Genomic DNA, 16,915 nt, shown 5'->3' with positions numbered 1-16,915 from the left:
CTCTGGGTTCACACCAAGTGGGATCTACAACCTCATTGTCATCCTCTCTGTTTTTCCACTCCTCACCCTTATAGTCACCCTCCTCCTCCTACCCTGACACCACAGTTCAGTCCACGTGCGCCTCTGGTATCTGAGTCTCATCAGCATCAACTCCATCGTTGGTGGTTATGTCTGGTGATGAGAGTCTGATTCTGCTCGAACCGTGCTCCATCTGGCCAGGAATCCAACATGAAAACAAGATGGCATCAGTGCAGATGCTTTCCTCCTCTGGATTCTGTGCTTCTTCAGAGCAGACCTCTGATACAATGTAATAGAATGTGGGAACTGCTCTGCTGAATGACTCTTCAAAGATTCTCCACAGTCAGTTGGGTGTTTGGAAATTTTTCTTCAATGGGGAACCAAAGAAGTTTGGGGTGCCACCGCTGAGGTTTGTACTGCGTGTGATGTTTAGGTGGAGGAAGAGGAGGAGATGCAACTTGATGCAGCACTTGCCATCCACTAGAGCACATGCTCTTTCTGGCCTTCATCTATGAAGCGAACAGCAGTGCAGCTGCCAAAGAGAGGTAGTCGAGTTGCCTGTCCAGCAACAGATACTGTCAGGGGTCTTTGGAAAGGACGAGACCGTGTTTGCTCAGTTGAGCTTTCATTGACATTATCACCTAGCCCACGTACACTTTGAACACCAAGCTTATTCCCCTTTCACCACGATCTCACTTTTCCCCATTCATTTTCTATGTAGCCTTTCCCGCTTGTAATCTGTTGTTTCATAACCTTATGCCCACAGCTGTCAGTCACCTGTCACTAAATGAACAAACACTATTTATTTTCTTAGATAGTGTGCCTGAGCAACACTGTTGTACATAATAGTTTTTAAGTGGAAAGCTGTCTTGATTTCTCACTGAAACACAGTTCTATCACAAACGAATTGGATTAGCTAATTGGGCTTCTTCGCTGCCCCCAAAAATTAGACCTAACAATTTTTAAGTGAAAATACGGCTTTCTGATTTGCCACTGAAACACAGTTTTATTACAAACAATTTGTATTAGCTCATTGGGCCTCCTCGCTGCTCCCCAATATTAGGCCTAACGATTTTTAAGTGAAATTCTGGCATTCTGATTTCTTACTGAAACACAGTTTTATCACAAACAATTTGGATTAGCAAATTAGGCCTCCGGAGACTGCCACACAGTTTTTGCACAATATAGTTAGATCCTGGAAGATCAGTTTCACACAGGACAGGTTCCTAACTAGCTAACTGACAAATTCACTAGCAGCACTATCAGGAGCAGCTTCTCTGCACTGTGACACTGAGAAAATGGCACCAGCAAAACAAGATGTCAACTTTTTGTATGGCCAGGGACATGTGACTTCGGCATCCAATCACATATGACTGTGTGTCATGACGCTGTGGATGGTTTGTGCTCCCTGATTGGCTGCCAGAATCAACACACAAAGTTTAGGGGAAAAAAAAAAAAAAAAAAAAGAGTGCAACGCTCCCCTAACCTCTCTCCATACCTCCTCCCCTCAACAAACACGTACCCCTTTTCAACTTGGTCATCATACAGCACCACTATCCTAGCCAGAGTAATAACAAAAGCATTAATGGAACATAATGTTTTACCGAACTGTGACTGAATTTTGCAGACTTTGCGTAAAAATGCTGGTGAAACTGAACACGAATCCAAATGTGCTACGTTCATGCCAAATTTGAGATTTGCAAACGTTTACAAAACAAGTCTGCACACCTCTAGTGAAGAATCCTTTGGTGCCCTAAATCAGCATTGGCTAGTTCACCCATTCTTGAGGCCCCAGATTTCACTCAATGGTTTGTGGTGCAGACTGATACCAGCACTTATGAACTAGGTGAAGGTGAAAAGCACCCAATTCTCTAACTCAGAAGGAAACTCCTACCCAGAGAGGTTGCTTGTTCCACAACTGAAAAGGAGGATTTAGAAATTAGGCAAGCTCTGCAAAAACTACAGCCATACCTTTATGGGCGCAACTTCACCCAGATGATAGATCATAACCCACTCAGATGGCAAAATAGAGTAGTACGGGATAATAGAATATTGCTTAGATGGCGCTTGATTTTGCAGCAATATGATTTTCCAATTCATCATAAGAAAGAAATTGATCATGGCAATGCTGATGGTTTCTCTCTCCAAGGGTGGCTGAAACTGGAGACATGCTAGATGCTAGGGAGCTGATAAGTAAGTCAAACTCCCATGTATCTTAAACAAGGTGTGAAGGAAGTATATAATTGTAAGGGGAAACGTTAAAATGTCAGCAAAATAACTGTAAAAATTGTACAGTCAATAGGAAATATTCTGCCTAGTATAGACCATTTATAAACCTCTTTGAAGCTATCTGTCCAGGAGCCGAGCTGCCATGTTTCACTCCTCTCAGTATTCTCCTAGGAGACTCCTCTGTGGTTCTTAGTTCCTGCATTAAGAATAGGCAGATGTTATGTCCTTTTATCTTAGAGACAATAATGCTGCTACAATCTTACTAGTTATTTTACCGACATTATAGTTTCCCTTACAGTTACATACTTCTTTTAAAAAAAGAGCTTAGTTTTTTGAAAGTCAAGTTGTATTTTCACTGTAGCCTATTTATTTTATTGCTTTAACTGTGCCATAAATGACAGAGTGTATTTCTTATGTGAGCATTGGGTTAATACATTTTTACTTTTAAATGTACACAATAAAAACACTTATTAATCCTTTAACTTTGCCACTTATACAGTATTTTTCTACTATTTCAACCTTTTTTATTCTCATTGTAGCACTTTATCAAATGGAACATGTTATGTGCAAACATTTACTATTATTTAACATAAATTAAACATAACAATTTTACTAATAATTATAGTAAATGTATATTTTTATCCCTAGGTTGCTTCTATTTTTTTGCCACCCAATAGAAAATGAATACAGCTTGTGACACCAGACAAAAGAATATATAAATTATGACATTTATTGCATCTAAATCTATTGCCAGTGCATATTATTAACCAATCATTTTACATTAATATAAAACATTCTTGTTCTTTTCAAGTAAGTTTCATTTTATGTCGTAAAAACACATAGATTTGCTTATTGAAATAACAGGATAAGTGCCAGATGGCATGTGGAAGATAAAAAGGAAAAAATCTAAGCTCCTGTACACTTATAAGGATGCGTCATCTTCAGTTTTTTGCTAAGTTGTTGGATGAGATGTGATGGAACAAGAACTATGAATGATCACATGCAAACACTGCCAAAAATCACACATTTTACAGCCTTGTCAATCTGCCTGCCATCTGAATAAACGTTTATTCAGATTAAACATGTTTCTATTAATTTATACTGCCTTAAATGGGATTTGTTATATCTCTATTCTCAGTGAAAACTGAGCAGCATAGCAGATGTGAGGATATCAAGATATGAGTGAATATAAACTCTTTTTTAATTTCACATGCATTTTTTCATTTTTAAAAGCATTATCATGAAGTTTCATATTTCCAGGCTGCAACTGACAATGTTACTTGCAAAAGGGAGGAACACAGCAGCACTCTGTACACTCTGTAGAGTTGATGGGCTCACATGAATTGGCCAATTTATGCGCTAAGAAACTTCACTTTTGTAAGTAATTTTAAAAACAAACTTTACTTTTTAATACAGTTTATTCAGCAATTATGATAGACTTTGTATTCTGACATATACAGAGTGCTGCTGCGTTCCTCCTTTTTTGCAAGTTATGTATTCATTGCAGTAGGCACCTGTTCATACTATATGGAGTTGTTGGTCAGGTTTTTTTGTTCTATGCAGTTATCCATTGGAGGTTGTTACTTCTTCCTTTCTGACTCTGTACCCCACCCATCAATCCAAGGGTGTTTATAATCAACTTTGGTTCCTACCAGCTTACTTTAATGTGCAAGTTTGTAACCCAGGAGAGGCATGTTTGCCCATTCACACTGTAGACTTTTATAGCACAAAAGATGCATTTTATTAGATGATAGGACCCTTCAGAGAAGTGTCACCTTGTCGCGGTTGATGGGCTCACATGTATTGGCCAATTTATGCGCTAAGAACCTTCGCTTGTAAGTAATTTTTTAATTTTTTTTTCCTTTTTATTGCAGTGTACTCAAGAATTATGATAGATTTTGTGTTTGCATATATATTGGTCTCTACAGAGTGCTGCTGCGTTCCTCCTTTTTGCAAGTAATATATTCATTGCGGTAGACACCTGTCCATACTATATGGAGGTGCTGGTCAGGTTTTTTGTTCTGTATGACTGACAATGGCATGAAACATTCTCACAAGTTTTCTTTAGGAAAATATAAAATACAAAAAATAATCAACTGAAGAATGACTCTGGTATTAAAATTGTTTATAATAAAAACTTTCTTTGTTGCCCATAGCAACCAATCAGACCTTAAAAACTTCTTAAACAACTTTTAAATAGTTAACAAACATGTCCCCTAAAATGTTACTTTTATTCGATTAATTAAAATTAAAAAAATAAAATATTTACTAAGTGCAATGTATCAAAAGACACAGTCCCAAGTATTTGGTTTGTTCATTAATTTTGAAGCTAGATTTAAGATGTAGTATATACACATCCTGCATGTCCTTTATCTTTGATGCAGCCTGACCATGGAGGTTAATACATGAGAAATGGAAATGGCTCCCCTGATAAACATGGTCTGTCTCTGAAATTCCTTTACCTTATACAGTAATTGTACAATTAGGACAATAGATGATTCTGGAAATCCATGTCTAACAGATTCCTAACATAGCACAATCAACAGATAATCCAAAACTAAGAAGTTTTGAATAAACCCTGTTGTGTAGCTGTTGGAGCAGAGTGGTAGGGATCATATAAATGCACACAGTCGGTATCTCCTATCAAGTATCATCTGTCCCTGAAATATCTGATATGACACGCTCAAATGACGAATGCTCCTAGCTCCCTGAACACTGGGTCTGGCATCCTAGTAAAACCCACCATTAGCACCCCCACTCAACCATCGATTTCCCTAGAATACACTGTTTAGCATTGTATCCCATCGAGGATAAGTCGTTTGGACAAAAAGGATCAAAAAAATGGATCAGCAGACACGTAGAAAATAACTAGACATAAATGGCAACAAGGTAATAAAAGAGTTGACTGAGTGCTGTGTATAAATGCACCATATATAGAAAGGATAGCATACAAATAACCTAGGAGTGTTCTGTAGAGATGAGGGAACTTGTTCAGAAAATGTTTGACAATCTCAAAGTTGGCATGAAAGTTGCAGATTCAGATTCGTGTTCAGATTCCCAAGCATTTTCCACAAATTTCGACAAATGATCAAGTTTTCGCTAAGGCTGTGATCTTACCAGCAGTTTTGATTGCGCAAGATCATTATCATTGGTCAGAGCACTGTGGTGATGCGCTGTCAGATATCAGCGTGATCCCGCAGCTCTGAGTGTGATTGGCAATACTGTAAATCATTACCGCCGGTAAGAGAGCCACAGTTCACATGCTGTCAATTGACAGCATGAGCAGTCAGATGTGATCGGAGGTAAAAAGAATACCTCCACTCACTGGCGTCAGCTGGTGAGACTACTACTCCCATCAGCTAACGCTTGATCCTGCTACTAACAGAGAGAGCAGACGGTGGCTGATGACAGTATTTATCAGCAGCAGCCTGCGGTCTAAATAAATAATTTTAAAAAGGCAATGGGTTCCCTTGTATTTTTTAATAACTAGCCAGGCAAAACTGACAGCTCTGGGCTGTAACCCTCAGCTGTCATCTTTAGCAAGGCTGGTTATCAAAAATAGAGGGTTCCTCAAGCCTTTTTTTAATTAACGCCTTCAATCCCGGAGCTTGTTTCGATTTTTCGTTTTTCGCTCCCCTTCTTTCCAGAGCCATAACTTTTTTTTATTTTTCCATCAATATGGCCATGTGAGGGCTTATTTTTTTGCAGGACGAGTTGTACTTCTAAACGACACCATTAGTTTTACCATGTCGTGTACTCGAAAATGGGAAAAAAATTTCAAGTGCGGTGAAATTGCAAAAAAAGTGTAATTCCACACTTGTTTTTTGCTTGGTTTTTTTTGCTATGTTCACTAGATACTAAATCTAACCTGCCATTATGATTCTCCAGGTCATCGCAAGTTCATAGACACCAAACATGTCTATGTTCTCTTTTATCTATCTGGTGAAAAAAAATTCCAAAGTTTGCTAAAAAAAAAAAAAATTGAGCTATATTCTGAGAACCATAGCGTCTCCATTTTTCGTGATCTGGCTTTGGGTGAGGGCTTATTTTTTGCGTGCCGAGCTGAGATTTTCGATGATACCAATTTTATTCAAATACGTTCTTTTGATCGCCCGTTATTGCATTTTAATGCAATGTCGCGGCAAACAAAAAAACGTAATACTGGCATTTTGAATTTGTTTCTCGCTATGCCGTTTAGCGATAGGGTTAATGCTTTTATTTTATTGAAAGATTGGGCAATTCTGAACGTGGCGATACCTAATATGTGTATGTGGGATTTTTTTTTATTGTTTTATTTTGATTGAGGCGAAAGGGGGGTGATTTGAACTTTTAGGTTTATTTTTTTATTTTTAAACTTTTTTTTATTTTACTTTTGGCATGCTCCAATAGCCTCCATAAGAGGCTAGAAGCATGCACAACCCGATCAGCTCTGCTACATATGGGCGATGAGCAGATCGCCCATATGTAGCAGATTTACAGCTGTGCTTTGAGCGCCGACCACCAGGCAGCGCTCAAATCCATCTGCCTGGAACAACCATAGAGGTCTCTATGAGACCTGTGGTTGTCCAGGCAACGTGACGCCGACCCCCGATCACGTGACAGGGTCGGCGATGAGCTCATTTCCTGCCCGGCGGCCAGAAATGCTATTTAAATGCCCGCTGTCAGTTTTGACAGCGGGATTTAACTAGTTAATAGGCGGCAATTCCACTCTCGCCTATTGCGGGCACATGTCAGCTGTTCATAACAGCTGACGTGTAGCTGATTTGAGGTGGGCTCACCGCCAGAGCCCACCTCAAACCGGGGATCCTTACCGATGACGTACTATTCCGTGATTGGTAAGGAATAGTGTTATGAATGAGTCACCGGAGGAGGAAAAAGCAAAAACACAAGCTAAGTCCAGAAAACCGGAGAGGTTGGTAGCTAGCGGATTGCAGACCCCTGATCCTATTCACCACAACTAACAGTAGCTGTGGGGGGTTCCTATGGTGCCCTAGACCCCTCGTCACAGCCGGAGAGCTAAATAAGCCTAAAGAAAGAAAGGGGAAATCTAAACTGCCCCAGAGCAGACCCCAAAGCAATAGACAGCCCCCAACATGTATTGTCGGTGAAAAGCAGATGAAAACACAAACACACACAGAAAGACAGGCTGAGCAAATGATGGGGCCCAACTAGCTAGATAGGAAAGGACAGAAAAGATGCTGGCTGCAATCACGCAAAAAACCCTGCCAAAAATAATGTCCAACACGTCTGATAGAAAAGGCCCTGAAGTCACTAGACTTCAAAATCACTATATCAGCACTCAGGTATATTCTGAAGACAGAGCAAAAAGATCAACTGATCAGAGACAAAAATGGAGTTCAGCCCGTCCCAACCAGGGCAGGCTGAACACAAACACTAAGTAAACAGACAAAATCTCATGGAAAAATAGCAGAGCAAAAACTTAGCTTTTAGTAGACAGGAACTAAACTGGATGCCAGAGCTCAGAGCAGAAAGGATCACCAGCGACCCTGCAGGGCGTCGGCTGCCTTATATCCACTCAGAAATTCCAGATGTCCAATCACACTCCACTTGTTCAGATGACAGGTTCTTCCCATGCAGATCAATTTCACTACCTCCTTTCACCAGCAGAGGGAGTTCATCAGGCATCAGAGGTGAAGGAGAAAATGAACTCCTAACAGAATAGTTTAAATAAATAATTTAAAAGAATGATGTAGGGACCCTCATTTTTGACAACCAGCCAATTTAAAACAGACATCTGGGGGTTGGTATTCTCAGACTGGTATGGGGCCATGGATGTTGGCCCTCTCAACCCAAAAATAGCAGCCTGCAGCTTCCCAGCCACAATGAATTAGACCGGAACATTTAATATGATGTATACAAACTACACCTGGTTATTTGCCACCATAGCACAATAATCAGCATGTCTATTTATCTATTCTTCCTGCAAGTATGTCACCCAGCTTTTCCCAATCTGTGATCTTTCTTATCTTTCCTGCATGTGTTTACTTGGCGTGTCACCAAGCGTTTCCCAACCTGTAATTATTCTTACCTTTCCTGGGTGTATTTACTTTGTATGTCACCCAGTTTTTCACAACCTGTGATTATTTTTAGCTCTCCTGCTTGTATTTACTTGGAAAGTTTTTAAACTGACCACTGCACTACCTCCATCACCACTTCTTTGCGACCTGCTCATTTACTCTGCCTGTTATATCTCCTGCATCTGGTTTACATTTAATTACAGTATCTGATAAAGACAATCACAGGCCTCTCACACCTGAATGCATTTGTTACCACATATATTGTGAGATGTATGTTGGCATGACACATATTCTGCTGTGCATCATCTAAGTGTACCTTAAGTGCACTGCAATGAATGAGACCAGAATTGAACCAGAAGGGAACTGAAGGTAGCTGTATACATTCTCAAAGTAAAAAATGTTTCTCTTTGTTTTTATTCTCACCCCAATAGTGCTCCACTTTCTACTAAAGCCCTACACCTAGTAATGAACTGGTCATATTTCCCTCCATCCTTCTCATCCATCTCACCTCCTCAGAACTGTCCCTCAACATAAAATCATGTGTTGCCAAATACAGACATCTACCTCATCCCCTCTCCTGCTCCCATCTAATAACACTTTCTCTGCTTCTCCTCACTGCCGGCCTTATCTTTCCATATTATGGTCCTCCTCACCACATCCCCACAGTTACTTCTACCTCTCATCCCCAATCTATCAAAAAGTTCTTCACCCTTTCTAGCTTTATACTCATTCACCCAGCCCCCACTTTCCCAGTCCCTTTAACAGGAGATCTATGGAAAGCACGCTCTGTCTGCAACAAACTTTCATACATCTATGATCTTTTGATTACTAACAAACTTTCATTTCTCTGCATAACTGAAACCTGGTTCACCTCCTCTGACATAGCCTCTTCAACTGCACTTTCTTAACCCCTTAACGACCAGGGGTGTTTTTGGTTTTACATTTTCATTTTTTCCTCCCCTTCTTTCCAGAGCCATAACTTTTTTAATTTTCCGTTTATATGCCCATGTGAGGGCTTATTTTTTGCGGGACGAGTTGTACTTTTAAATGACATCATTGGTTTTACCATATCATGTACTCGAAAATGGGAAAAAAATTCCAAGTGCGGTGAAATTGCAAACAAAGTACAATCCCACACTTGTTTTTTGCTTGGCTTTTTTGTTAGGTTCACTAGATGCTAAATCTGACCTTCCATTATGATTCTCCAGGTCATTACGAGTTCATAGACACCAAACATGTCTATGTCCTCTTTTATCTAAGTGGTGAAAAAAAATTCCAAAGTTTGCTAAAAAAAAAAAAAAAATTGCGCAATTTTCCGAGACCCGTAGCGTCTCCATTTTTCATGATCTGAGGTCGGGTGAGGGCTTATTTTTTCCGTGACGGACTGTCGTTTTTAATGACACCACTATTGTGCAGATACGCTCTTTTGATCGCCCGTTATTGCATTTTAATGCAATGTCTTTGTGACCAAAAAAAGTAATTCTGGCGTTTTGAATTTTTTTCTCGCTACGCCGTTTAGAGATCGGGTTAATGCTTTTTTTTATTGATAGATCGGGCGATTCTGAACTCGGCGATACCTAATATGTGTATGTGGGATTTTTTTTTTACTGTTTTATTTTGATTGGGGCGAAAGGGGGGTGATTTGAACTTTTTTAGGTTTTTTTTAATTTTTTTTATTTTTAAACATTTTTTTTTTTTACTTTTGGCATGCTTCAATAGCCTCCATAGGAGGCTAGAAGCATGCGCAACCCGATTGGCTCTGCTACATATGGGCGATGAGCAGATCGCCCATATGTAGCAGATTTACTGCTGTGCTTTCAGCGCCGTCCACCGGGTGGCGCTGAAAGCCTTATGCCTGGAACAACCATAGAGGTTTCATAGAGACCTCTGGTTGTCCAGGCAACGTGACGCCGACCCCCCGATCACGTGACGAGGTCGGCGATGACGTCATTTCCGGCCCGGCGGCCGGAAATTCTATTTAAATGCCCGCTGTCAGCTTTGCATTCTGGAGGAGTTGCTTTTCTCCTGTCAGTTAACTGCTCCTTCTCCCAAATTCCACTCCCACCCTCTGTTAAGGTGTGCTCTGTGCGCATCAACTCCCCATCCAACTTCCAACAGGCTGTCATTTACCATACCCCAAGGCCTGACACCACCTTCTTCAACCAGTTCACCACCTGGCCATTTAATTTCCTTTCTGGGAACATCCCCGATGTCATAATGTGTGACTTCAACATCCCCAATGAGACTTCCCAGTCAGCTTTCTATTAGTTTCTATTTCTTACTTCGTCCTTCAGCCTTACTCAATGGTCTTCCGTAGCCACTCACAAAGAGGGCCACACACTGTATCTCATCTTCACCCATCTCTATTCCCTATCTAAACTCTTTAACTCATCTCACCCTCTTTCTGACCACAAACTACTTACATTCTCCTTCAACCAGTGCATCACTACTTTCAAGTCCATACACTCCATACATTGCAACAAAGCAAATCTACTCCTAATCTCTTATATCCTCCCTGTCGCACAACTCTAAACAGCTATTCAACACTTTTAATTCTCTCCTTCATCGCCAAGTGTCCCCTGCTTCTCCTCTCATCTCAGCTTAAAACGTTGCCTCATTCTTCAAGGAGAAGATTGATGACATCAGACAAAGCAGTAACCTACAGTCCCCATAGCGCTTCCTCCTCCAAAACCAGCTTCTATGCTATTATGGAAGATCAATTTTAATTTCTACTCTCCATATCACATCTCACCACCTGTGCACTTGACCTAGTTCAATCCCACCGCATCCAAAACCTTACCACAGACTTCATTCCAACCCTAACCCATCTCTTCAACCTGTCACTAACAACTGTTGTCTTCCCTTCTTGCATTCTTAAAGAGCCATCCCTTAACCCATCCTGTGTGTCTAGATATCGCCCCATATCAATTTACCCCTATGCCTCAAATCTACTGGAACAACATATCCATCTTAAACTGTCCTCCCATTTCTCCTCCTTCTCCCTCTTTGACCACTTGCAATCTGGCATCTGACCTAATCAATCCACAAACTGTTCTGGCACCAATGACCTACTAATTGCCAAATACAAGCGACTATACTCTGTCCTTCTACTCCTGACCTGTCCTTTGCCTTCGACACAGTGGACATTCGCTCTTACTACAGATTTTCTCATCTCTTGGCATCACAGACTTTTCCCTGTCTTGAATCTCATGATACCTAACAGACCTGACATTTAAAGTCTTCCACTCACCCACCTCCTCATCTAGTCTTCTATCTGTTGATGTTTCCCAAGGTTCAGTTCAAGAACTGCTGCTTTTCTCAAACTACACCTTCGACCTGGGACAACTCATAGAATCCCATGACTTTCAGTTTCATCTTGATGCTGATGACACACAACTCTAACACTCTGGACCCATTTTCACCTCCTTGTTACAAGAAGCAGACAATGACTGGCCGATATTTCATCTTTCTTCTATGCTTGATTTCTAAAACTTAACTTGGTTAAAAAATAATTTATTATATTTCCCCCACCTCATTCAACCCCTTAACAGACTTATCCATCAAATTCAATAGCTGCTCACTTTCCTTACTTCTGCTCACTTTTCTCACTACCTTAGGGTAACTCTTGATTCTGATTTCTCCTTCAAACCACATATCCAGGCCCTTTTTGCTTCCTCCTGACTATAACTCAAAAATATTTCTCGGATTTGTGCATTACTTAACAAAGAATCTACGAAAACACTAGTGCATGCCCTCATCATCTCCTGCCTTGACTACTCAACATCCTGCTTTGTGGCCTTATCTCTTACACTCTCGCACACCTCCAATCTATCCTAAAATCTGCTGCCCTACTAATCCACCTGTCATCCCACTATTCCGTGGCCTCTCCTTTGTCGATCCCTTCACTGGCTCCCCATTGCCTAGAGACCTTAGTTCAAAACCCTAACCATGGCAAAGCCATCTACATGCTGGTCTGTTACCTAATCTCTCGGTACTTATCTGCATGCAACCTCCGATCCTCACAAGTAGTGATGAGCGAGTATACTCATTTGGGTTTCCCCGAGCATGCTCGGGTGGTCTCCGAGTATTTTGGCGTGCTTGGAGATTTAGTTTCTCACCCAAGTTGTATGACTTGCGGCTGCTAGACAGCCTAAATACATGAGGGGATTGCCTAACAAACAGGCAACAACCACATGTATTCAGCCTGTCTAGGAGTTAAAGATGTTGCGATTCCTTTGTATTTTAGGATATATATATATATATATATATATATATCGTAGTGCAGCGGTGTCCACACTGAGCAGTGATGAGGCAGTGATCCAAGCAAGTTCAAGACAAAACATGTTTAATGTCCAACAAAACTCACACAGTGCACAGCTTGCTGTATCCTATGGATCACAGCCGGGAAAACAAAAGAAGACAGTCCGGGGCTAGTAGTTGCCGTGAGCGACCGTACTGCTGTGTAAGCAGGGGGTGCCAGACTTTTGGCTCCTCTTGGCCCTGTGTTGCCTCACACAGGGAGTGCTCTGCAGACCACCTGCTCTGTCTGCTTGCAAGACCAAAAACTGACACACTCAAAACTCTTCCTGCAGGGTTTTTTTTCTTTCCTCCAATCTGTGGCCATAGCCACTTACTTTAAAAGATCTGGGCTGGAGGAAACGGACCAGACCCCACTACCTTCCAGCAGTCCATATCAAAAATAAAAGCCAATACCGGGTTTCACTGAACAAATTCCTTGGTCAAAATAACTTGATCAGGGTCAAACTTAAGGCCCCTTTACTAGAGTTGAGCGACTTTTGGTTTTTTAGGGTCGAGTTTCGTTTCGTGAAACCCGACTTTTCCAAAAGTCGGGTCGAGCAAGATCGTCCGATTATAGGGAAAAGTCGGGGTCATCCCGAAACACGAAACCCAATGTAAGTCAATGGGGAATAAAAGTCGGCAGTGAGAGGAGGACAGGAAACAAACCTACAGTGCCCATTTGAATGACAAAAGCATCAATTCTTCTTACTTAAGCTTGTCAACCTTAATTAACTTCATAATACAAGTTACGCACTGAAAAATGGGGGTTATTTGGCTAAAGTTGTGGGGGGGGGAGGGCTGGCTCCAGGTTTTCATGTGCCCTGGGCGAAAGAGCGCCCCTTTAACACATACCACAACTCATCATGCTCCGATACGGCAGAGAAATAGCGGTATAGTACAATGAAAAATACTTCACTTTTTACATCTCATGACAAGGCCCATCTATTTCTCCATACAGAATCATTGGTCCCATATAATGTTTGAAACAGTATATGATGAGCTCCACATAATGCTACAGTATATGTTGGTCCCCATGGATGAAGATCCACTGTCTTATGGGCCCAAATAATGCTCCAAACATAATGGGCCCCATTTCTAATGCTCTAGTGTATAATGGGCTCTGTAAATGCTGCTCCAGTGTCTGATGTCCACCTTTGGAATGTTCCAGTGTATGGTGGGCCCCATCTATCATTCTCCAGAGTATAGTGCTCCCCAAAAATTGCTGTCCCAACATTGAAAACAATCAAATAAGTCTCCTCGCTAGGGAATCCCTGTACTAGTCTGGACTCCTCGTCGTCCCCATCTTCCATCTCACTGCACAGTATTTCAACCTTGCAAGTGCTGTGATCCTGAGCAAGCGGGGGGGCCCACTCGTTGGCACTGGCACAGGGCCCCTGATAGTACGGTGGTGTGTCTGATGGCGGGTGGGCCGAACCTGCACTTTCATCTGCAGCTTCCTCTTTGTCACCGTGTAAGATGGAACTGTATATGGGAAGGGTAACCTGAGTTTCATCAGGGTCAGATTCAGGCCGTGTAGCATGCGAGGGGAATGTAGTGGTCTGGGTCAATGTACCAGCAGATTCATTGAGCAGTGGCTGGGCATCAGTGCACTTGTGTCGCCCCCAGGAGTACGGTCGCCACAGTGGCATTACCTTCCTCCTAGGGAGTGTGATATCATGCTTGGGAGCAACGAAGGATCTCTCTAGCAGGTTAACTGATTGGGCGGCGTTATTCCCACGAGTCATGACCCTCCAAACAGCGTTCATGAAGGCAAAGTGTTTGTTTTACGTGGGCAGTATGGTTGCAAAGCTGAACCTTAAAGGAATGTCCAGAAGGGCACCACCAGGAGTGGAGCCTACGGTTAAATTCGACTCCACCTGGGAAACCTCAACCATGCCAGCTACAGAACAGATGCACACATTGCAGGCTTAATTCCGTTAACGAACGAGACTCTGTCATGCCCCGCGGTCCGAGTCCGGCTTACTAGAGGGAAACGTGAGGCTCTGGCACATGAGATTGGCCAATAACTGGTGTGTCATGCCCTTACATGTCCGTGGCTGCATGTGCGCTACACTGAAAAGGCCAGCGTTTGTCGCTTACAGGTGCAGATAACCCGCTGAACAACGTTTGTGATGGGGATCACTGATTACAATTATTACCCGCGAACGATGATTTCCCAGTAAGTGCAGGTCAACCGCAGTTCCGGAATTAGGCCTAACCGTCATTCCTGAAAAAATTAAAAACTTATGTGTGCAAACCACAGGTGCTATAGCTTGCTTAACAGCTCGCCAGCCGTTCTCACGCCCAGTATGGATTACACGTGATTGCACAAAGGTGAGAAAGGGTACCGTATCCCCAGATAACATGTATGGATAGCGTACACATTCAAAATATATGTCTATACATCAGGAGGCAGGCTCAGACGGTCTTAGGCCCAGTATGGATTGCACAAAGGTTAGAAAGGGTACCGTATCCCCGGATAACATGTATGGATAGCATAGTGTACACATTCAAAATATATGTCTATACATCAGGAGGCAGGCTCAGATGGTGTTAGGCCCAGTATGGATTGCACAAAGGTTAGAAAGGGTACCGTATCCCCGGATAACATGTATGGATAGCATAGTGTACACATTCAAAATATATGTCTATACATCAGGAGGCAGGCTCAGACGGTGTTAGGCCCAGTATGGATTGCACAGAGGTTAGAAAGGGTACCGTATCCCCGGATAACATGTATGGATAGCATAGTGTACACATTCAAAATATATGTCTATACATCAGGAGGCAGGCTCAGACGGTGTCAGGCACAGTATGGATTTGACGGCCCAGATTACACAGTGGAGGAGCAGGGAGAGGTAAAGATTGTAAATGCTGGGGCCCTACCCAAGCAAGGGGGGCCCACTCGTGGGCGTCGGTACTGGCACTGGGCCCCTCATAGTACAGCGGTGTGTCTGACGGCGGGTGTGCACCACCACCGTCAGAGACACTTGATTGCACTATGAGGGACCCTGTGCCAGTGCCCGCGCCCAAGAGTCGGCCTACCCACCTGTCCAGGGCAACGGCACTCGCACGGTGTCGTGCGCTAGGTGGTGACCCCGGCCATGGGGGGGGAGGCAGCACAGTTAGGGAGTTTTAGAAAGTGGCATATGTTGATGTTGGACATTCAGCTGATGCAAAAGGCGAAATAGTTGAAGTCCCAGGAAGAGGTGGACCAAAGCAAGCCATTTTTCTGTCACCCTATGTGTCATCAGGGGAAGGTGGGACAAAATCCTTGGAAACCCATGCATGGTTCATTTTAATGAAGGTTAGATCATCCACATTTTGGGTTGACAGACGGGTCCTTTTTTCTGTCAGGATTGATCCAGCTGCACTGAAGACTCTTTCCGATAGCACACTTGCAGCTGGGCAAGCGAGCTCCTGTAAGGCATATTGGGCCAATTCAGGCCAGGTGTCCAGTTTAGCGGCCCAATAGTCAAAGGGGAATGACCTGTGTGGGAGAACATCGATATGGGAGGAAAAGTAGTTTGTAACCATAGTTGACAACTGCTGTCTCCTGTCACTTTCCATCGATGCAGTATTACCAGTTGTGTGAGCGGTATTTGAAAAATCAGTCCACAACATTGTCATGAAACCCCTGTCTCCAATGCCACTTCTTCTGTGTGCACCACGAACACCTCTGCCAAGCTGCCCCCGGCCCGTACGACTCGTGTGAGAACCATCACCGCTGCTGTGTGCTGGGAATGCCTCAAGCAACCGATTTACCAAAGTTGCTTGTTTATTAGCCAATATTAGGTCAAGGTTCTCCTGTGGCATGATGTTTTGTAATTTGCCTTTATAGCGTGGATCCAGGATGCTGGCCAACCAGTAGTCATCATCGTTCATCATTTTGGCAATGCGGGGGTCCCTTTTTAGGATCTGCAAGGCATAATCTGACATGTGGGCCAATGTTCCCGGTGTCAATGATGCACTGCGAGTGCTGGTTGGAGGAGCACTTTCTGGCAAATCCACATCCCTCCAGTCACGCACAAACCCTGTACCAGACCTTGCCACGCCAACATTTTCACTTGCCCCACGAGATGCATCCTACTCCCCTAAGTAATCATCCCCATCATCATCCTCCTCCTCCTCTTCTTCCTCCACCTCGTCCAGGAGAGGTCCCTGAGCAGACAATGGCTGAATGTCATCAAGGATTCCCTCCTCCTCTTCCTCCTCATCAACATTGGATGCAGATGCCTGCTCCTTAAGATGCGTCAAAGTTTGCATGAGCAGACGCATAAGTGGGATGCTCATGCTTAGGATGGCGTCGTTTGCGCTTACCAGCCGTGTGC

This window comes from Dendrobates tinctorius, unplaced genomic scaffold (genome assembly GCF_039654945.1).
Source record: "Dendrobates tinctorius isolate UK_male_01 unplaced genomic scaffold, ASM3965494v1 ptg000025l, whole genome shotgun sequence".
NCBI lineage: Eukaryota > Metazoa > Chordata > Amphibia > Anura > Dendrobatidae > Dendrobates > Dendrobates tinctorius.
Note: the sequence above shows the minus strand (reverse complement) of the source record.